Genomic DNA, 23,028 nt, shown 5'->3' with positions numbered 1-23,028 from the left:
CAGATCTTTAAAACAAAAACATCAGAAACCCCTTTGCAGAACAGAAAACCGAGGCAAGGAAAAGTCACACCTAGTTGGACGTTACCGGGTGAAGCCTCCATTGAAATCCAGAACTTTTAACCCTAAATCCCATCTCCTTTTACCACTGGTGTTCAGCGTTTCAGGGTAACCCTTTCAGGGGCCCTGCCAGTGGGGGGGAATATTAGTTAAGATGTGCCACGGAATGGATTAAACAAATCCCACCAAACCCTTTGCTTACCCACAGGTTCATTCTCATTCTTCATGCTTAGTTTGCTAATGTAGGAGTCACATGTTCCTGTTGTCTTTATTCTCCTGGTTTAATCAGGAAAATGAGCCAGAAGAGCTGAAATGATTAGCTGGGGATCATTAGAAAAGGAAAGAATTTATATTCACAGTGACTGTATTTCTAGTCCATTGATTAGGCAATTTTGCTTTTATGAATCAGTTGTGGTGATTGCTATTCCAAATAAAATATGGAATTGCTATCGCAAAGAAAACATAAATTATTAGCTTTAAAACACGTAGTGTCTCTGCATGGAGCTATGTATCCTATGGACTATTTCTCATTTCCTCTTCCAGAATTCTACCTGGGTTTCTCAGGGGGCACTCCCATAGGTTCCGTAGTTCCGATGGGGCAGAGAGCAGCACGATCCAATAAAATGCAGCATCCCGGTGCGTGACATTATTATTTAGCTTCCACTGACCTCCCGCTTATAGGTGCTGGATGGTGTTCAGAGTCAACGCAGAGTGCTTTAGGCTAGAGATCAGTAACCACGCACATCTTGACCCTGCAACTTCAATCCAGAAGGCAAGGTGATTTTTAGAAATATATATTCATCACCTTTGGAGATTCCTTTTTTCTTTTAAGATTTTATTTATTTATCTGACACAGAGAGAGAGAGCACAAGCAGGGGGAGCGGGGGAGGGAGAAGCAGGAACTCGATCCCAGGATCCTGGGATCATGACCTGAGCCGAAGGCAGATGCTTAAACGATTGAGCCACCCAGGCACCCCCACCTTCGGAGATTCTCGTAACAAATGCATCAACAATCTCATCTTCCATTAACATATTGAATTTTTTAATAGGATATATAGAGGTCATTTCCTAAATTGCCCATTTCCCACTGACCCATCTCTGTGGATTGTCTCTTGCTATAGCAAATGTGATCATGTCCAATGAATATAACGAATAATCATGGAACTTTATTTAATAAGAGGGTGTTTTAAAAGCCAGATAATCACTTTGAAGAGGACACCAGAAAATGGAATAGGACAGAATAGAGGTGGAAGGAAGAGGAGAAAACGGAGAAGACAGAGCAATAGATAAGTGCTCTAAGACTAAAACCTTGCAAGCCCGGTGTTCAGGCGTGAAGACCAAAGAAGGAGGTATATGGCTTCAGTGGCATGGGATTTTGTGGATTTGAGGTACCAGAAGCTTCATGAATGAATTCATTTGACAAATGTTTATCATATACAATCTATACATTAGGGCACTGAGGATTTTAGATTGTTATAATTTTTTTAGGATCTAGAAGTCTCGTAGCCTACCATGAAAGGACTGGCCCGCGAGAGAGTTGATGAGCATGAAAGAAAAGGGGAAGGAGAAGGAAAGAGAACGAGCAGAAATGAAAATTAGTAGGAGCGGCAGCCAGTGCCAACAAAATCCCCATGGCAAGCCCTTTCTTCCCCAAATAAGACATGTCGCCCACTTTTTAATTAACACGTTCCTAATTTTTCTCAGCAAAGATCAATCCTGAGCACCAGCTTCTGTAAGCTCTTCCCTCCCCAGGGACTGTGAGAAACACAAGATAAATAAGATTCAGACCCTATTCTCAAAGAACTTAGAATCTATTTGGAAATTTCAAGTGCTGCACAGTGAATTATGGATCTGCTCTAAGACGGCATTCGAACAGGTGCGGAGGGGTGTGGTGCACACTCTGAGTGTGCAGTTCCAAGAAGGGAACAGGTCAGACAGGGAGGGGAAGGGACTGGGAGGGCTGCGTGATGAAGATGGACACCAGGGACACCCAAGAGGAGGCACAGCAGAGGGGAGGCAAGAGGACCTCAAGCAGAGCAGAAATTAGCGTGGTGTGTTTTGGGATCAAGAAGAAAAACCCGTGACTTTTGTCACTGCAGGTTAATTACTGAGGGATAATGGGGAATCAAGCTTGACTGAATAGGGGAAAGTGGGACTTCCAAGGGCCCAGGGACTCAAGCACAGGGAGGCACCTGGAGTCCAGGGGTAGTGGTGGGGAAGCCAGCTCTGGCCCGGACACTGATGGAGAAAGGAAGAACCAGCGGCGCCAGAATTAAGGTCACGGACTGGCTGTTTCTGTGGAACTGGACTGGGATGGCTGCGGAGAAGGAGCTAGGAGAGAATTTAAAAGAGATTTGTTGATAAGGTTTGGAGACAAACTGATTTCGGGCAGGGGTGAGAAAAGGGCGTGGAAGATGACTCCGAGGCTGCAAATATGTCTCGTTTCCGCAAACTAGATCAGGGCTTATCTTGGCAAAAGATGACAAATGCCCAGATAAGAGAATCAGGATGACTTGAGGTGAGGCTGGGATAGCCTCGGGGTAAAAATTCCAGCTGCTCCGTCCTCCCCAACCCCCAAGGGTCAGGCAGGGATGTGAGGAGATGATGGGAAAGCTCCTCCCACCGCAAGCGGGCCAGGCTGCGGAGGTGCCAGGTAGGGCTGAGGATCCGCGTTTGCACGTGTGCGGCCTGGGCCCTGCCACTTGTCTGCTTCCGCCGCCGCCGCTGTGGCCCGGGTTCAAGGAGCGGGACCTGCTCCTTCAGGCGCACCAAGCGCTGTGCTGGCTCCGCGCGCTCAGGGTCTAACCGGAAGGCAGAGATGAGCAGATTGGGGGATCTGAAAATAGGAGCAATTGATCCAAAGAAAGCATCGAGATAGCCTCTTCTAGGCTTTACTGGGCGATGCCGTGTTGAATTGGCACTGATGCGGGGTGGGGGCAGAGGCAGTAAAGATTTCAGAGCACTGATCTCCCTTCAGAAATTCTTGGCAGGAGCAGAAAGTGGCATGATTTAGGGTGAGAAGTCTGTGTCTCAGAATTGGACATATAAGAGTCCAGGGCTGTGGTCCTAGCACCTTGACGAAGTTAACCCGGTTGGCCCTGGGAGGTTAAGACGCAGAGTACAGCAGCCTCCCCTCACCACCCCCCACCGCCCTTATGGGGGGGGGGGGGGTTGCTTCCAATATCTGCAGGGGATGCCTGAAAACGGGAATAGTACCTAATCTCTGTGTATACCATGCTTTTTCCTATCCATACATACTTACGATAAATACATAATTCATTTATAAATCAGGCACCATAAGAGACGAACAAAAATAATAAGACAGAACAATCATAAGCATATACTGTAGTAAAAGTTATGTGAATGTGACCCCCTTTCCCAAAATATCTTATTGTACTTCCTGTGATGACAGGAGATGGTAAAACGCCTATGAGATGAGATGAAGTGGCGTGAGTGATGGGGGCTCATGACCCGGCATCAGGCCACTGAGGTTGTGTCAAGAAGATCATTTACTTCCCACCTGACCGGCCGCTCGCGGGTAATAAACTAGGGAAAGTGAAACAGTGGATAAGGGGGACTGTTGTACATGCTTTTTAAAGTAGAGGCTGAGTGTTCAGGTTCCATGGTTGGTGGTTAAGCACATCTGCCTTTCACACAGAAGCTGGTGGGTTCAGTTTCCAGTGGAATCACAAAGTTGCCTTAGTTCCCATTTAAATTGGAGGAAGAGGGGCTCCTGGGTGGCTCAGTGGGTTAAAGCCTCTGCCTTCGGCTCAGGTCATGATCTCAGGGTCCTGGGATCGAGCCCCGCATTGGGCTCCCTGCTCAGCAGGGAGCCTGCTTCCTCGTCTCTCTCTCTCTCTCTCTCTGCCTGCCTCTCTGCCTACTTGTGATCTCTTTCAAATAAATAAATAAATAATCTTTTAAATAAATAAATAAATAAATAGGAGAAAGAAATCGAGCAAAAGAAAACAGGCTTATTTTCATCTTTACCAATCAGGATCCTTTTATTTATTTTTATTTCTTTATTTTTAAAGATTTTATTTATTCATTTGAGAGAGAGGGAGAGAGCATGAGCGGGGAGAGGGGTAGAGGGAGAAGGATAAGCAGCTTCCCCGCCAGCAGGGGAGCCCCCCTCCAATCAGAGACCAGGACCCTGAGACCTGAGCCAAAGTCAGATGCTGAACGGACTGAGCCACCCAGGTGCCCCAAGAATCCTTTTAAATAATATTTCCAGGTGTGTATAAATGTCCTGAAACGCAGGTTTTCTTTTTATCAATTTATGGCACAGAGAATAAGCTGAAATCTCACCTCAACGGTCCCCAGCTTCAGGCCCAGATATTCCTGGTTTCTGTCCGACAGGACTGCCGGGCACTGAGAGCACGGAGGGGAGCAGGAGTCCAGGAACTCTTTCCTCCAGGGCCAGTCCTGGGGTCTGTGTGGTACTGTGACCTTTTTTCTCAGAGGCTCCTCTGACTTCACCCCTGAGATAGCCTGAGTCCTAGCTACATTGTGCAGTGCATGAGAGGGATGGGGAAAGGAAGACATTTAGCCAAATCTGGAATAGCCTAGGTTTTGATATCAAGAAGTCTGGGTTCCAATTCTGCCCCCACAATGTCACTAGGTGTGTCATCTTGGACAGGCTCTCATTTAAGCTTCTATTCCCATGTGTGGACTGGGCATAAGAATAGCACCAGGCTCATAGGAAGTCTGTGCACATTGAATGAGATGATCTTTGCAGAGTGCTTGTTGGCGCTGTGTCCTCTACCTACTAGGCACTCAGCGTGTGCTCCTTGGTCCCTGGTATCAGAGCGCCACTGTACGCAGGTTCCGTGGAGTGCTAGGACTAAGCAGGGCTGCCTGTACCCTTCTCTGCTTCTCTCCCCTGGCCACCTGACTCAAATAAAAGCCACTGAAACACTAAACCTCGTTAACAGGTCAAGTCACCTCTGAGCTATCTCCACAGTGCAGCGTGAACCCCAATTGGTCCCCCACTGTTTTGATCTCTGGCTCATTTTCTGGTTAATCCAACAATTTGAACAAAAGTGTTCCCTTCCACCTCACTCCCCCCCACCTCAAAAATTGGGGAGGTGGGACCATGGCAGCCCAAGAGGTAAATCGTGCCCAAAAAGCCCTATAGGGGAGCCCACAAAAGAAAGAGGTGCTTTGTCAAAGAAGATTTTTTATATTTTTATTTATTTACTTTTTTACTTACAAGCTCAGAATTCAAACAGAGGACGCTGAATGGCCAGAACCTTGGCCCACCCCTGAGTACGCAGGGCATGTGGCCAGCACCAGGAGTTCAAGTTTCTGCCCAGTAGCCTTGTAATCTGAACTTTCTATTTCTAAAATCCCAGTTCTTAGTAGCCAGCACACATTCTGAGCCACAGAGTTCTGAGAATTATTGCACTTGTCAGCTGCTAAGTCACATGTCCCTCAACCTGGTCCCTTCTACTGGCATAATAGTACTCGTGCTAGAGCCATGAACTTCACTGTCACATGAAAATTGGCATCCCTTATAATGCCACCCAAGGCTTGCCATAACCACTCAGAAATACACTGTCAGGTCTGTCACAATTAATCAATTTTCAGAATCCCTCAGGGTCTCCAAATACAATGACTGGTAGCAAATTAATAGATACTTTAGATCGTCCCATTTAACTTCATCAAAGCACTGACCCCATGGTGAAAATTGAGCTTAATTAGGATAATATCTCATATTTAAAGAGTGCCTTAAAGCATAGAAGCCCCCAGATTCTTTCTCTTAATTTTCAAAGCTGCAGCACATGTCACTTAGAGCCAAATTTCAATGAACAGGTATGTTTGTCCCCATTTTATGGATGAGAAGAGCTTCCTGCCCGCTGACCAGTAAAAGAGACCTTTATAGAGCCAAGAGCTGGAGAGGTGAGCCCAGAGCTCGGGTTTCCCCCTTTGGGGTTGACTTTATTTGTTTTGATTTATGTTTATGAACTATCAGCAGCACAAAAATATATACGGAAAGATTATTTTTTTTTATTTATTTTTGTGTGTGTGTGAGTACCTATTTCATGAATAGGGTATCCTGTGTACTCGGCACGGCTGTAAATAGATGTCAGTAGTGGAAGGCTGGAGTGGACAAATATAGAATGTAGCTTGTGCTCAGAAATGCCACACACCCCCACAGAGCCCCATGCTGGTATGTTAACTGGTCTGTTTGGAAGCTTTTTTTCTTTCTTCTTCTTCTTCTCTTTTTTTTTTTTTTTAAAGGTTTAGTTGCATGATAGTACAAAGAGCCTTGTGTTATGGTCTCAACACTACTATTTATACCCTGTGACCCATTAAGCACTGATTCCTTGGTTGGGGTTCTCCCAACATCTCAAGAAAAAAAAAAAAAGAGGGGAAAAAATAGCCTGACTGGGAAGGGGGGGGGGGGGGGGAAAGCGGTTCTCATTTACAATACTTGAGTCAAGAATTTGGAAACATGACCCCAGCCAAAGCCTTCAGAGGCCTCCTATCAAATGTTGTTATTTTTGGGTGGCTTGAAAATAAGGCCGGTTGAAGTGTGGGCACCCGAGTGGCTGTCTCAGGAAAGGAGGAGCCGGGGCGGGCGGGGGGCTCTCTCCGGCGCAGTCCCCGTGCGCGGCCAGGGACAGCCAGCTGCCGGGGTTGGGGAGGGGGGGGGGCTCGCCCCAGTCCTCACGAGAGGAACTGGCAGCTTGGCCAGAGGAGAACTTCACCTTCGATGGGTCGACCTCCCTCCCCTGCAGAGCGGTGTCAGACATCAACCTTCCCCCTAGTTTCCCAAAGGCAACCGGGCATCTTTTCCTTCCAAACACGTTAGGAAATGAACCCAGTTAAGTCCGACATTCCCCCCAGCCCGTCCTACAGGGGACTTCACTTTATTGAAATAGGCACTATTTCCCCTAAAAGTTAATCTCCCCCCACCACCCCCCGACCTCGTTTGGGGAAAATGTCCGCTGGAGATATTTTTACACTCTGCAGTGGGTGAAAGGGAATCCTGGCCTTAGCTATTCCCGGGGAATGCACCCCACTGTGGTGTGTCACCCTCAGAAATGAAGCACAGTCCCTGTCTGGGAACACAGCTCACTGGTCCCTTCCAACTCAGTCTGACCAGCACACGTGCGTGCACGCGCACCCACGCGCATGCGCAGGCATATGCGCACGCGCACAAGTGCACCCACGTGAGCGCGAACACCTCGGGCTCAGAGGCCGTGGACGTTTAGTGCGCGTCCGAAAATGACCCCTTAGGAGCCCGGCGGAGATGAGTGTGCCCCCGCCCGCCCTGCCTCCGGCACTCCTGCTTGTCCCGTCATCCGGCTGCGATCCCGCCCCGCCGTCCCCGCACAACCTTCCACGGGCCCCACCATAGAGACAGGCGCCGGCGCGAGGCAGGGGCGGCGCCCCACGCGCGTGCGCGAGGCTGTGGAGAGAAAACGAGAGGAGGTGGTGAGGGCTGGGGCGGAGGAGCAACACACCTGAATTCCAGATGTTCTCCTCAGCCGCGCCTGAGAGGGTTTTGCTGGAACCGAGGGACAGCGGGAAGCTGCGGTTTTAAGAGACGGGTGAGTCGGTGCTGCTTGTGTCCTAAGGACGTAACTGGCGGTGCCGCCTGGTCGTGTTTGTGCGTAGACGCGTGCTGAGGGGAACCGTCTGCAGCCCCCGAGAACCTCGGCGGCGGTGCTACTCCCTGTTCCCTCTTTGGCATTTGGACGACGCTGTGGTCTGCGCCCCCCACCCCCAGTTCGTACGTTGACTCGCTGGCCCCCAGCATGATGGAGTTTGGAGGGGGAGGCCTTGCAGGGGATTAGGTGTAGATAATGTCCCGAGGGTAAGGCCCCCGGGGCGAGGTGGGCTTAGCATCCTCACAAGAAGCGTGAGGGAGACCAGAGCTCGCGCGCACCCTCTCACCCTCTTTCGCTCCTCATGCCCCGTGAAGATGCCCTGAGAAGGCGGCCTCTGCAAGCCAGGAAGCAGATCTCGCCGGGAGCCAAGTCTGCGGCACCTTGACCTTCCACTTCTGGCCTCCAGAACAGTGAGGAGTAAGTTCGTCTTGTTCAAGCCGCACCGTAGAATTATGTTAGAGCAGCTCGAGCCATTCCCAGTGTGTTCATATAAGTAAAAGTTATGTTTACGTCAAGAATTCAGTTCCTCGGGACGCCTGGGTGGCTCAGTGGGTTAAGCCGCTGCCTTCAGCTCAGGTCATGATCCCAGAGTCCTGGGATCGAGTCCCGCGTCGGGCTCCTTGCTCAGTGGGGAGCCTGCTTCTCTCTCTGCCTCTGCCTGCTTGTGTTCTCCTGTGCGCTCTCTCTCTCTCTGATAAATAAAATCTTTTAAAAAAAAAAGAACTCAGTTCCTCCTCAAAGCAGGCGTAGTATGCGCGGACACAGACCCGAAGACACGAGTGTTGCTGAGTCTCTTGAAGAGGATCGCTTTCGTGTCTCTGATGGATCCATCGGGCTCTCGGTCCGCCTCCCGAAACTCTCAGCAGAGGCGTGGACCTGCAGTCTCCGGGGCGGAAGGGTCAAACGTTCTTCAGTACATCCGAGAGAAGACATCATGGGGTTTAAAATGAATGAATGTGAATCGAATCCACAACAATTTTCAGCTAGTAATACGCTTTTCTGCCTTTGTGATGCCAAGCCAAGTATGGGTAGTGTCGGGTTTTGACTTAGCCTTGCTGGGGCTCACGAGCGCAGTGTAGGTTCACTAATAGCCACATTCCTCCAGAGAACAGTGTCGTTTGTCTTCGTAGCGGTGCTGGGTGTACTGCAATTATATGTCAACACAGTTTTCCAGGGATTTTCTTTCTCAGGCTCAGATATTTTCTCTCCCATACCAGGTTGGTCAGTTTTCTAAGAAATTTTTTCTTGGACTTGGCGCTTTCTGCTGATTCTTGATGGTGGTGTTTAGTTTGGACAGTACAGCTCTCGTATACAAGAGATTGGCAGCTTATAAATTGTTTCCTCAAAGACTATGGGAAGAAGAAACTCGCTGTTTTTATTTCCATCTAGAACAGATGTACTTGAGTTCTTTCTGCACATGCCAAAAAAATGTAGAGTATGTTCTATGAAATGTTCTATGAAATATGTTGTCCGTATATATCATTTCCTATGGAAGGATATGGAAGGACATAAATCTTCATCTTTGCCTCTCGCGCCTAATAATCTCCAATGCCAAAAGTTGGTTTCCACCCAAGGCAATAGAAAGTCAGAGGGCCAAGAGCAAGGGAAGATCACAGGCATTCTTCATAACACCTGTGTGATGAGACATATCCAGGACAGCATCTGGGCATTCTGGAGACACAGGTGAGACTCCTAACTTGGATACTTTTGCCACTTCTTGTCCCCAGCAAGAGCTGGAGGTATGCAAGAACTGTGTAGGGTTGGTCAAAACTCCAACATCCTTTTTATTCCTGAAGCGTCCTTTCCTAAACGTGCGTTTTGTCTCAAGTTTAATTTATGTAGGTAGAGGGAAGGCTGACCTGAGCACAAATAAAACTTCCCTCTCTAAAAACAAAACAAAACAAACAACAACAAAACAACCTTACACAAAAAATGTAAGTCTCTGCCACCCCCAAGGACCCTTCTCTCAGCAGCACTAGAGGGGAGAGGTGGAGGTCCCTGGATTTCCTGCCCCTCATGCCCCTGGCAGGGTCCAGGGCCCCTGAAGGCCTTCCTCTGTTGAGAGGCCATCAGCAGGCTCAGGAGGCAAAGCATGGGAAGTGATTTGGTTTTCTCAGCCCGAAAGGGAATTCACATCCTGCTCAAATGAGGCCACCAGGAAGGCATCCCTTCCAACTTGTTTGCTCAGGGCCAAGACCTCCACAGCTGTGTGCACGTGCTTGGCCCCCACTCCCGAGCCCCTGGCCACTCCTCCATGGAAGCTCATGCCCACCTCCTCCTCTCTCCTCCGCCTTCCTGTCTGTCTGTCGTCCCCTCCACAAAGCCTCCCCAGAGAGACTCTGCTCCCACAGGTGATGGCTGTCCTCGTGACTGAGGACAGCGACACACCCTGCAACACTCACATGTGATTCTGGATGATGTGTGCAAAACCAACTAAAATAGCGCACGGATGCTAAATAACATGGTGCACTTTTTTTTTTTTAAAGGTTTTATTTATTTTTTTGACAGAGAGAGATCACAAGTAGGTGGAGAGGCAGGCAGAGATAGAGAGGGAGGGAGGGAAGCAGGCTCCCTGTTGAGCAGAGAGCCCGATGTGGGACTCGATCCCAGGACTCTGAGATCATGACCCGAGCCAAAGGCAGCGGCTTAACCCACTGAGCCACCCAGGCGCCCCAACATGGTGCACTCTTAATCTTACTCAGAAAGACACTGGGCTTGCCTTCCCACAGCTCTGTTGGCTAGAGCTTCTCAACCTTCCGTGTGCCTGTCTGTCACCTGGGGAACCTGTTAAAAATCCAGACTCTGAATCAGTAGGTCTATGGTGGAGCCGGGGGTCGGTGGGGGAGGTGAGGCGGAATCTGCATTTCCCACAAGCTTCCGGGCCATCCGAGGATCACGTTCTCAGTGAGAAGGGGTGGACCTCAAGGTCCTCCGGGCCACCACCATGTCAAATGTGACTCTGCATCCTCAGTGTTGGGGATGGTAGCTGGCCACGGAGGGTTTTCCGATGGAAGGAAGGAAAGAAAGGGGGATGAATGGGAAGAGACAGCAGAGATTTTGAGTTTTCCATTGACTAAGTCTTTCCTGTTCTTGACACTTACCGTCAAGTGAGGGTTCTTGATCTTAAAGCCCGAGACAGGCCCAGGCGAAGTAGATGGGTAACACAGGCTCGTGGCAGGGATTTTTAAAGAGAGTTTCATCCCAGCTTCTTAGCAGTTCTTCCTAGCTACTCACAGATGCTTTTATGGCCCTCAAGGCTTGCTTACAATCTGGCACATCCCTGTGAGGGCCCAGAATTCCCTCAAAGGCCTGGGAGCTATGACATGCCCAGAGGCACTGGTCACTACAGAGAGGAGGCGTTCTGATCACAAGCTGCTTTTATCTGGAGCTCGCTGACCAAGTGGGGCGGTTCCATGTCCCCGGGGGAGCATTTGATGGACAGCATTGCCTTTAGAAAGTGATAGAACTTTTCTGTTGGCGGAGTTTGTATTAATACCTCAACACCCTTGGTTCTTTTCATCTCGGCTCCTTCTAATTTATAAGACAAAGCCTAAATAAAGTGCTTGATCTGTAAAATGCATCTTGCCAACATCGGGCAGACTTATGGAGAGTCTCCTTGACCAGGGTAGCTTTCATCCTAAAGAATGCACAGAGCCAGGGAGATAGGCATGTCATGCAAATGATTAGGTGGTAGCACAGATCATACGAAATTGGGCCAAAATCCGTCATTATTTGCAGGAAAAAAAAATGTACCCTAAACAAATAATATGTTTTCGGTATAAAACTAACCTAATCCCAAACCATTTTAAAAATAAGATAAACGAAAATAAAAGAAAAAAGAAAAAAAATCACTCTGGTACATTAAAAACCTCTGTTAAATACCATCACTATTAGCATTTAATTGTAAGTTTCTGTCTTTTTTCTTTTCCTGTGTGTCTATTTTCATGTGTATACTAGTTTTTACCTAATTCTGACATATGGTGTGTGTAATTTTATATGCTTCTTTTTTTATATGGTATGTGTAATTTTATATGCTTACCATTGTATCTATCTGTTGTGTTTCCCATGTTTTGGTAGCTTTCATCACCAATATTCTGACCTCCTGTATGATATTCTGTTGAATGGTTACACCAATATTTATTAATTCAGTTCTTCATGTAGTGAAACGTATTGAGTATTTAAGCACTTTCAAAAAGTTTTACAAATACAAGTGTGGCAAAAATGTAATTTATCAAGTGTCTGCACATGGCATACGGCATATTGAGATTATTTAATGAGCCTGAATTTCCTAACAGATGTATCGATGCAGGTAGTTTTAAAGAGGTATGTAACAGGTGACACAATTCAAAGCTTTTATCAGAGGATCTCTAGGAAGTAAACAAGAAACAGACATAGGCTATTAGCCTCCTCCACGGAGAGGGGGTGGGAGAGAGGGGAGGCAGGAAGTGATGGGGATGGTTGCAGAGAGATTTGGAGTCCCAGAGGCCCGGGTGAGAGACCGCTCGTGTGGTCATCACACTGGGACCATGACCAAATAACTTCCCTCCCTGCATCCCAGCCTCCCCATCTCAGTAAGAACGGTGCCCACCTCGAAGGCCTGTGGCTGGGATGAAGGAAGTACATGAAGGTACTTAGTAGGGTACCCATCCAGGTGTGACTACTCAATAAAGTTAGAAAACACCGTTGGGCCAGCAGCCTTGAAAGTCGGAGAGCTGCCTACTCCTGTCCTTCCCAGGCCTAGTGCTCTTGTACCGTATGTCTCGTTATTTAAAAGTTATAAGTCAAGCCAATAAACCATTTAAGAAATGTTCTGTCCACCCCCTTGATATGCCTTCACAACACAAAATAGAAAATGTTTATAGAGCTATGTTTTTTCTATGACTAAAAATTAACAAAATATCAGAAGTTCGAGGAAACCGATTTGTAAGCCTGTCTAGGATGTTGTTTGGCAAGCAATGTTTGGATGAGTAATAAGAATAAAGACATGCATTTACAAATTCTTATATATTTATTTTTAAAAATTCATTTTCTTGCCTTCATTTTGGCAAAATCATTAATTATACTCCTATAATCAAGTTTTTCACAATTTGTGTTCCTTTGATAGCAATAATCTAACAGATTAAAAATAAACGTAATTATATTAAAATGTACAAAATTTGAATATATTTTAATCAATATGTAGATGAACATTAATGTGAGAAGCTAAAATTTAATTATTTTCGGTATGTTTTAAAAAAAAAACTTATTTTTCTTCCCAAATAGTCAAAATTATCCATTGCAACCGAAATGCAAAATACAAAGTACTTAGTGAATATCAAAAGTTAAATAAAATTATTTAAATAGATCTGATGGTTTTCAAAAGGTATTTATTAGAGATTTAATTTTATCTCTGTGTGTATTTTTATAAAAATAAAACTATTTGCAATTCTAGCAGAGTTCATTTAGCTGCTAATGTCAAGAAGTGCTTTTGCACATCAGATATGTTCTATCTAGAACAATATTTGTATACAGAATTAAAGAAATATAGTTATGTGATATTGCAAAAATGTTAGCCAGCATGTGTGCACAACTGTTGGACATACTGTATAATTTTTCTTACACCCCCAGAACCCTGAATTGGAAGGTGAAGAGAAGAAAGTGGACTTTTGGCACTATTGGGAAATAATTCTTCATTATGCAAGACTTTATTACATCCTTGCTATAGGAGAGGAAGAATTAACAAGGTAAAGAATTTGTCTTTTTTCTTATCCTGGCATTTCTGCTGCTGTAATCCTCTGCACACTCCAAAGTCGTGGTCATTTTCAGTCAGCAGTGCTGCAAACACACCTTCTCAGGACTTGGTACTCAGATGCAGTGCCTTTGACTTCAAGGACAGAGATGGAGGAGGTGGCCTTGAGGCCTGAGCAGTGTTGATCACAAGAGTGGATGTTTGGGGTCGCAGGTTGTTGTGCCTACAGTGACCACTGGGCCTCCAGTGATGTGTGTGTATGTGGCTGGGATCAGAGACTCTCTTGTAAAGACAACTCTGCAGTGAAGAAAGAAGGGATGTTATGGACAAATATGTATTGGGATAAATTTTCCACAGTGTGCACATCCTTCTTACAAATACCATTGTCCACATTTGTTCCCTCATTGACTTGGAATCTGTTCTAGAACATTTCTCAATACGTTAACCATCCTGAATAGCTTGATGTTTAAACATCAGGCCTGTGTCAGTTTTAACAATTTGGTAGAAAAGACAGGGGAGAGAAGCTCCCCCCCTTCTCACCACTGGGGCCAATTCCAGAATTTGACAGCCAGTGGGAACAGAGCTGCCATTGGAGGGAAATGCTCACGACTTAGAGCAGAGGGGCCAAAGCTCAGAGGAGGAAGGATAGATCAGCAGGTCCAAATGCAACTCAGAGTCACCACTGTGTTCCTTAAGAAACTCTTTGTATCTCACCCTTTTATCATTATCTCTGAAACTCAATTAAGCTTCACTTCCTACCAGAAGCTTCCAGATTTTTGTCACGGGAACAGGACTTCATGGGAGAAGGGGAAGTGTGTTTGAATGGGAGACAGTTATGTTTGTAGCCTGGACTGTGATAGGATGATATCACTGTATGGGAGTTGGGACTTAGGAGCCGGGGCAGGATAGGACAGCAACCTGAACTGGTGGGGAGATGTGGTCAGAGACCCCACAGCCAGACCCTAAGCCCAACCCCACAAGCCAGGGGGAGTGGCCCAGTGTAGGAAAGGATAAAAGGTGGTACACTAGGCTTCGAATTTCTTCAGAAAAATATTCACCTTTTTTTCCCTAGAAATTGTTAATACATTTACCACCCACTTATCTTTGATTTCTAGCCCGCACTGTATTTTACAGGACCCCTCCCTACCCTTGGTTTAGTCCATTGTTTGAATATTATCATTTCAAAATTGTGAATTTTCTCTCATTAAGTTAAAGCAGTGACCTCCTTTCCCTTTGCGCTACCTTAGCGTTCAAATCATCCTTCTCCCAAGGCGTGTTTCAGGGCAACATCTCAACGCTGTGTGTTGCTTTATGTTGAATATCACTAATAATTACATCCTATAACGTTGATATAGATGGGTTTCAGGAATATAAAGAGTGGCGGAAAGCAGGGAGAAGGGAAGGAGAATAAATGTTTCCCCTGGGAGACGATAAGTCACTTCAGCGAGTCTCTCTTGAGAGCCCACTGTGTGTCTGATACTGTCCTGGCGCTGAGATTGGCAGTACATCTTCTCCTGAGCCGCTCATAACCTTGGAGGGAAGAGAAGCCAAGTGTACAAACGACTGTAAATTAAGGGAAACTGAGCCGAAGTTATTAGAGAAGTACAGTCCAGACCGTTGGCCGCTCTCTGTACAGATCAGGTGGTTTCCTGAGGAGCATTTGAACAAAAGATAATGAGTAACACCACGAAGGGAATTGCTGGCTGCCGCAGGATCTCCGCCACGTCAGATAGGGTTTGGGATGCTAGGATGATGTGCATGGCTTCCTTTGGTAGGGAGTAGAGAGCACAAAGGTGGTTAAGCACGGAGGAGTATGGTGAGAGCTTCCTTCAGGAAGATAAAGCTGGCAGCAGAGTGCACAATGGATTCAAGTGAAAGAAGTAGGAGATAAAGAGGCTTCTCAGAATGTACCATGGCATCTTGACATGGAAAAAATGAGGGTCCAGGCTAAGAGAGAAGATGGGACACTAGCCAAAGACTTCTGGGTTTACCTGTAGGAATACACTCCATCCTCAAGACGCAACGATACTCCTACACCTGCCCATATCTGTTTTATCTTTAATGCACATAAATTGCAGGCATGTCCCGTGCCCACAGGTGCAGGCTGTGTTGACAGCATGATCATCATGACTTGGGTCCCAGGTTGGGACACTCCAGGAATTGTCAGGGATAGGAGAAATGCTGTAGGGAATGTTGTAGGAAGAGCACGGCCCTGTTGTTGGCTGCAAGTGTAGGTGAATCCCACAGACACAGTAACGAACACCAGAAAATTCTAGTGAACTGAAAGAATATAAGAAAAAGAGCCAATGTGCACACAGCAGTGCCAAAGACCTGGTGGGCAGGAAAACTGGAACAGTGGGAGAGGTTTGAGACCTCTCTCTACCATCAGGAGATGAAGTGTTGCGCAGAGACATTGGATTAACTTCTGCGTTTGGAGGGATTTCTGGGAATCTGGGTCTGAGGCTGCAAGGTGCGTGCAGGACATTTATTAGGTAGTGCTTTTGGGACTAACGCTTGCTGGGGATTGGAGAAGGTGACCTGGTGACAGGGAGAACTGGGACTCTAAAGTAGTTGCAATCTTTCTGGAGTCAGAATGGCCCTTTGGAGTTGGCCCCAGCTGAGGCTGGAAGGCTGGGCTTGCATGCTGCATCCACCAATCACTGGCTTCCTGCCCCCAGAAAGGAAGGTGCAGGTGGTGGGGGATCTTGGGGATTCCCGTCAGGCAGGAGCTGTTCCTGGAAAGACTCCGTTGTGAGCCCTCCGCAGCCAACCCTTCTAGCAGCTGGAGGAATGAGAGCCTCCATTCTGCTTTCTGCGGATAGGCCTCATCTGTTTTGAGACTCTTGGGGTGCAGGCTGCTAGAGGAAATGCTACCACCTAGAGCTCTGAGCTCATCAAAGTTGAGAGGGGGTGAAAGCCTGCGGTTGAAGGACATGGAGCATCCAAGAGGGACAAGCAAGGGGGTACAGCCTAAGGAGAGGTAGTTGAGGGTAGTGATAAGCATGAGAGCTCTGGAATCAGGCAGCTTGGTCTTCAGTCCGCCACATGCCAGTAGCGTGACCTTGGGCACATGGCTTCATCTCTTTGTCCCTTGATTTCTTCAGTTGTCTGATAGGGACAACAGTAGTGCTTACCTCATCAGTGACCATGAAGCGTGTTGTGCTGGCCCATCATAAGCATGGCTTTGTGGATGGTGATGGGTGGAGCCCTCATGGCTGCTAATCATTTCACAAATTTGGAGAAATGACTGAGACAAATATTGGGAGCCGGAGTCCTCATCCACGAGATCTAAGCATTAGGCAGGTCAGATCAAACACAGGAGTAAGAGGTGTGTTCATATGAGGTTGGACCTAGTCTGTAAACTGTAAAGGTGTTCTGCTGATTGCTTTTTTTGGAGGGGGGGTGTATAATGTTCATAACCAATAGAGCCAGGAGAAGACAGCCACAGTTAATGAACATGAAAGAGTAAGAAGTCCCTGGTGAAACTGAGCTAAGCAGTAGCTTTCTTCTCTTGAGTGAGGATGATGCTCTTTTGTCCCTCCATGTATGAAGAGCCTTTCTTGTGCCAGACCCTGTCCAGGGCTCTTAAGATCCAGAATGAAGGGTGTGCTCCATTCCCTCAAGGTGTTCCTGACACCCATTGGGTCATGTGTATAAATTCTTCTTCCATTTGGGGGAATGGCATTCCCCCAACTCCATCTCCAAGTCCCTAAATCATCTAGCTAAAGTCCTGATGGGAACAGTAAGATCCTTCCAGGCCTATGACATCCTAAATTATTGCCATCCTGAGTGTGGTGACAACCTTTGGCTGAGCACCTCTTGTCGGGGGTGGTGATGCCCAAATGGGACCCACACCAACACATGTTTAACTTAATTAAATTGGAGTTGGAGAGTGGGAGCTACTGATGAACAGAAATTTCAAAGCTTAATGAATTTTAACTTATCAATCATTCTTTTATGACTCACGCCTTTTTCTTTTTTTTTTTCCGGCTGGTCTAGTTTTAAAAAAATTTTTCCTTACTCCATGGTCAGAAAGCTTGAAAGGTATTTTTTGGTGGTTTTTTTGTTTGTTTGTTTGGACATTTGGATCTGAAATGTAACTTGAATGAACTTCTATGATTAGGTGAATTAGGATCTAACGTCTTTCTTCTCTATAAGTTTTTTTTTTTCTTTAAATAGGGGACAATTCCAAGATAGTAGGAAATGTGAATGTGTTACAAGTAAAAAAAAAAAAAAATGGGTTAGAGGCAGTAGGCATCCAACTCTTGGTTTCTGCTCAGGTCATGATCTCAAGGTCATGAGATCAAGCCCCATGTTGGGCTCTTTGCTCAGTAGGGAGTTTTCTTGAGATTCTCTCTCTCCCTTTCCCTCTGCTCCTCCCCCTGTTTACAAGTTCTCTCTATTTCTCTCTAAAAGAAATAAATCTTAAAAAAAAACTTCAGTTTTTTTTTCCACAAAAAAGATTCACATGTGTGTTTTTTCACAATATGTTTATGACCACCTTATGTATGTAATTGAGATTCACAGAAGCTCAAGGACTCACCCAAGTTAACACAGCTAGTGAGCGCAGGACCAGATGTAAAATCTGGAATGTTTTCTTAGTCTGTTTTTTCAACTACACCATCTCTTAGCTCAGTCTCTATTTTTCCAATGGCTTTTATCATACAATTAAATCTTCCACTAACTCTGTTTCCATCTCTCCATCTATTAGCCTCTATTTATCCATCTACCAATTAATCTGTCCATTTATCAACCCATGTCTATACCTTCATCTGTAACGCACTCATCTCTTATCCACCTGCCTAACTGGGAAGGTAGGGCACGTGCCAAGAAGAGTCCTGGGTAAGTGGGAGGCCACCTGAATTCATCCAGATCCTGAGCTCACCCCCAGTTAGTTGCCTAACATCTTACATGTTACCTCATCCATTTGCAAATTAGTTTCCACATCTGTAAAATGAGGGATTTGTACAAAGTGTTTTTTCAAGTATGTTCTGGTTCTAACATGATTTCCTTCTAACTCGACTTTTCAAAGTATCGTCTCTAATACTATTTTATTCACTAATAAGTAATTTACTTCACCTCTGTGCCCCTTTTGTCTATGGCTCCCACTCCTGTCCCTTCCCTGCTTCTTTGATTACAAGCAAAAAATGCGGAGCTCACAGTCATGCAGACATGGGGCTATTGGTTTACACAGCTGAAGGGCAGGGTCGATCACCAAGCTGAAGCAGTAATGAAGAGAACCAGGAACTAGAGATTCTGAGTAGCCCTCCATATTTTATTTCCAATTATCTGTTTCTGTTTATCTGTAGATCTTATTCTTTTCCAGCAAAGGAAGGCCCTGTCCACACCACGGGAAATATGGCCCCTGGCCACCCCAGATAAGCCACTTCAGTAGAAAAATTCTTTCTTATATTGTGTATACAATAATTGAAGGGGAAGAGTCTTAGCCTTCCCCAGGCTCTATGGTTGGGGGACAGGATGATTGTAGCCAAAGGTCCTTTAATCTATAGCTCTAATGGAACCTTATTGAATAGAAGGGCAGCTCTTCCTTCCCAAAATATGCTGAACAGGCCCCCAATATATTCTTGACACCTACTGCTCAAATGATAAGGTCCTGGTGGGGGGAAAAAAAAACTTGAAAAAGTTAAGGCAGAATAATGGATAGGATCATGGGCTCTGGAAACAGTTTTCCTGGATGAATTCCAGGAAACTCACATTTACAAGCTGTGGGACTTTGACCAAACTATATATACTCTTTAAGCCTCACTGTAAAATGAGGAGAATAATATTACCTATGTCAGCAAGTTGTTGTGAGGATTAAGTTGGTATAAAATGCCAAGTATAAAGTAAGGTTGTCTGTTACTTCTACTGCTACGAAGAACATTCAATAGATACATGATACTAGATTCTGAACTAGAATGATGCCTTCTGAGGCTCTTCCCAGCATCCCGTGGAGAAAGGGCAGCTAAACATTGGAGGTGGCAGAGGAAGCAGCTGGGAGGTGGCAGAAATGACAGTGGCATTTCTGGATCCTTGTCACAGGCCAGTGGCCAATATCCCCTCCTTCTTTAACCTATTCTTTAAAAAAGATTTATTTGTTTGAGAGAGAGGCAGAGGGAAAAGGAGAGAGAGAATCCTAAGCAGGCTCCCCTCTGGGAGCAGTTCGGGGCTCGATCAAGAGTTGGATGCTTCTTGGACTGTGCCACCCAGGAGCCTCCCCCCCTTTTTTTTTTTACCTATTCTTGCCCTGATTTTACAGAAGAGGAAACTGAGGCACAGAGTCATGCTCAGTCACAGAGCCAGCAGGCAGTGGAGGTGCTCTAGGGGCATTGCTGGCCTACTGACAGAATCATAAGCAGGTTTTCTCAGGTCTCTGGCTAGACAGGACAAGCCCTGGTATCTTCTCTCTTCATGGTGCTTGCCTAGTGTGCTATGGGGCTCCCTTGCTGCCGGCCCTCCGCCTTTTCAGGGTGGATGTCAGCAACGACAGCTGATGGAGAAGAAAGCAGGGAAAAAGTAGAATTCAGGCACCAGCACATGTGGGGGAATTTGTAGCTATATGGCTCCACTTGCCCAGATAAGTCTCCGGCGCGGCTGCCACTACCGTTGATGAAATGCCCGACTTCCGTGCAACCGTGGGATTGATTTCTGTTGGGAAGGAAGAGTGAACATAGATCTGCTTGAAACTTTGTCATTCTCCATTTTTACAACGCAGGAATTTCCAGATAATCAGGGTGTGTTAGGTCATCCACAGACCTGTCTCTCTTTGTTATTCAAGCTCACAATCTGGCAGTCCGCTCGGAATTTCTGTAGGGTGCCTCATTCCGTACCTGCAGCAGAGCCGTGACTCAGTCTCTGGAATCGTGCCCTTTTCCCCAGGATGACATGTCAACTTTACTTCATGGCTGTGGCATGTTTCTTGCCCTGTGGCTGATAAACAAGGCAACCCAGTCAGGAAACCAAAGCAGATTCCCTACTTCTGATTCAAAGCGGGAGGTTTGCCAACGCAGACCTGGAAGACAGGCTCCTTCAGCTTGCTGGGTCCTCTGAGCTAGCTGGCTTTCCCTTCCCCAGCCTTCCTCCCTTCCCTCATTCCTAGCCCCCAGAAGAGGAAGACAAAACCTTGGAGCTCTTTTTACCAGAAAAAAAAATCCAGGAGCAAGATCATTGATGTTACATGTATCAAAAAGGAGGATGCTTATCTCATTGACTTATTTCAAGTGAAGCATGTGTTTCTGTGAGGTTTGAAGTGCCTGGTGTTTGTAGGACCAGGCTTCCAGGCTAGGAGTCTCTGACTCCATCACTGCTGGATGCCACGTGGAAGTCTGTGATCATGGAGACAGCATGGTGTCATGGATGCAAAAGGCAAGGGTTTGAGGTTACTGAGCCTCCCTTTCCTTATCTAAAAGTGGACATGAAAAAATAATTCTTTGAGGGGTTGTTGTAAGAATTAAATGACAGTCCACACCACTCACACACTAAGCACACGGGAAAATATATCCCGGATTGACGTGATGGTGACTCTTCTCAAGGATTTGCTGGGTCACAGTTACCATGATACTGATTATATTGCCACTAAGTCATGTTTTCAAAAGCTTGGACTAGTGAAAGTATAAATTAGTAGAATCTTTCTGGAAGCAGTTTAGTATTTTCTATTGAGAAAATATATAGATCCTTTAATACAATTTTACTCTGTAGGAATTTGTTATGAGAAAGTAGGCAGATGTTATTGATAAGTGTGTTAACCATGACATTGTTTATAATATGAAAAATCACAAACAACCTATAAATTCCACAAAGGAGATTGGTTAGGTAAATTATTATACATCCATATAGAGGAATAGGGTCTAGTTAGCCATTAAAAATCAGGTAGAAGAACATTTATTCTTAACGGAAATATTTATTTCTATATCACTAGATGAAAAATGCAGAAGGTAAACTGGGGTACACTGTTTGCTATTTTTAATAAATAAGAAAAGCATGTATACACAAGGAAAAAAGTACAAAAGGTGCTTGCTTACCAAAACGTTAATCATAGTTTTCTTTGGTTGGAATCCAGGTGATCTTTGTTGTCTTCCTTTGTGCCTTTCTGTATTTTACACATTTCTTTTACTGAGTATACTTTTATTTCTTTAATTAGGGAAAAATGATTTTTAAATATGGTCACTTAAATCATCTGGTTTTCAAATGAGCATTTTGGTTTTATCCACGATCTCTACCTTCAAAATGCTTCAGAGCAGGGGCACCTGTGTGGTTCAGTCCATTAAAGTCCAGTTCTGGATTTCAGCTCAGGTCATGATCTCAGGGCTGTTGTGAGATCAAGCCCTGCGTCAGCTCTGTGCCGGGCATGGAACCTGCTTAAGATTCTCTCTCCCTCTGCCCCTCCCAACCTCCCCATTCTCTCTCTCTTAAAAAAAGCAAAACAAAAAAACAAACTTCAGAGTGACTTTGAAAGAATTTATAAATATGTGCATAGAAACAAGGCTGAGAGGGAACACCTCAAAATGTGCCCAATGTTATCTCTGTGTGGTAGTTTATGAGTACTTTTATTATTTATATTTTCAAAATTTCTATAGTCTACGTATATACTTTTATGAACAGGAAAAATGCTATTAGTGTATCTGAGAAATTGAATAATTATTATTTACTAAGAGTAATATTTCCTCAATACTTTCTGTGATTTCTGCTTGATTTGGGCTTTTTTTTTTCCCACTGAATTTAGTTTGTCTTGCAAGTAAATGAGCCAGTTTAGAAGCAGCCCCTGTTTGTCAGTTTCAAGAGGTCTAATTGGAACAGAATCTGATTTCTTTTCTTTTGAAAACCTTCATTCATATTTCAGACTGATTTTAATTTGTAATATCAAGTTATTCAAAGCCTAAGGTCTGAGATGCCGGAGGGAAGACCGTTCACAAGCACAGCCAGCTGAATCCAAGGAAAAGCCTGAAAATCTCCGAGTGAGTCTGGCCTCCCAGGATTGTCAGGCTGATTCTAGATCAAAGGAGCTCAGATAAATGCATTAACTTTAGTCTACTTCTGTCCAAGCCTCAGATCCACTGGATGCTTGCCCATCTGGGCTGAGACCTGTAGGCGGCTGTTTTTGGAGCAAGGGTGTCTTGAGGTCAGAGCTAAAGCACAGATTTCCATGTCTGGTAAAACAACCAGCATGTATTTACCAACACGAATGATATTTTCAAGGTTAGTATTGGGTTTCTAGCAAAAGGAAAAAAATAATTGGTATTCAGGGCAGAAAAAAACAAAGAGCATTGCAGGCCTATTGTTAAAGCTCTCTGTCCAGCACGCAGTTTTAGGGATGACCCTTGTGGGCCACTCTTTGAGGCCCACCCAGAAACTGGATCTTACCCTAGACATCAGTGAATGAATTTGGGACCAGAGTACATTTTTCCCCATCTTTTTTCCTCTGCCTAAAGGGTGAAAGTTATTTTTATATTGCAACACAACTCTTATTGACAAATATGAACAATGCTGATATGTGCTATTCCAGATAAGGAAATGAAAAACAAAAAAACTTGCAACATGTATCTTTCAATGTGGCACCACAAGCAACTCGGTCGCTCAGGCCAGAGAGATCCTGGAGTCCTCCTTGACTTCTGTCCCTGCCTCAGC

At 45.5% G+C, this 23,028-nt stretch overlaps 1 long non-coding RNA gene across 4 annotated transcripts in view; it reads left to right on the top strand.

Annotated features, from left to right (window-relative positions):
• Window positions 1-7,268: 7,268 nt before the first annotated feature.
• Window positions 7,269-23,028, top strand: part of LOC125085141 (uncharacterized) — a 60,782-nt gene continuing 45,022 nt past the window's right edge. For 2 of the 4 annotated variants that reach the window (XR_007122787.1, XR_007122785.1), the window contains exons 1-2: window positions 7,708-8,093; window positions 13,284-13,399. This is a non-coding gene — a long non-coding RNA (uncharacterized LOC125085141). Of the gene's footprint in view, window positions 7,617-7,707; window positions 8,094-9,212; window positions 9,360-13,283; window positions 13,400-23,028 lie in introns of those variants that run through there. The other 2 variants (XR_007122784.1, XR_007122786.1) reach the window with 2 other exon arrangements.

This window comes from Lutra lutra, chromosome 14 (genome assembly GCF_902655055.1).
Source record: "Lutra lutra chromosome 14, mLutLut1.2, whole genome shotgun sequence".
Taxonomy (NCBI): domain Eukaryota; kingdom Metazoa; phylum Chordata; class Mammalia; order Carnivora; family Mustelidae; genus Lutra; species Lutra lutra.
The sequence above is the reverse complement of the archived record's forward strand: the minus strand, read 5'-3'. Positions and strand labels throughout refer to the sequence as shown.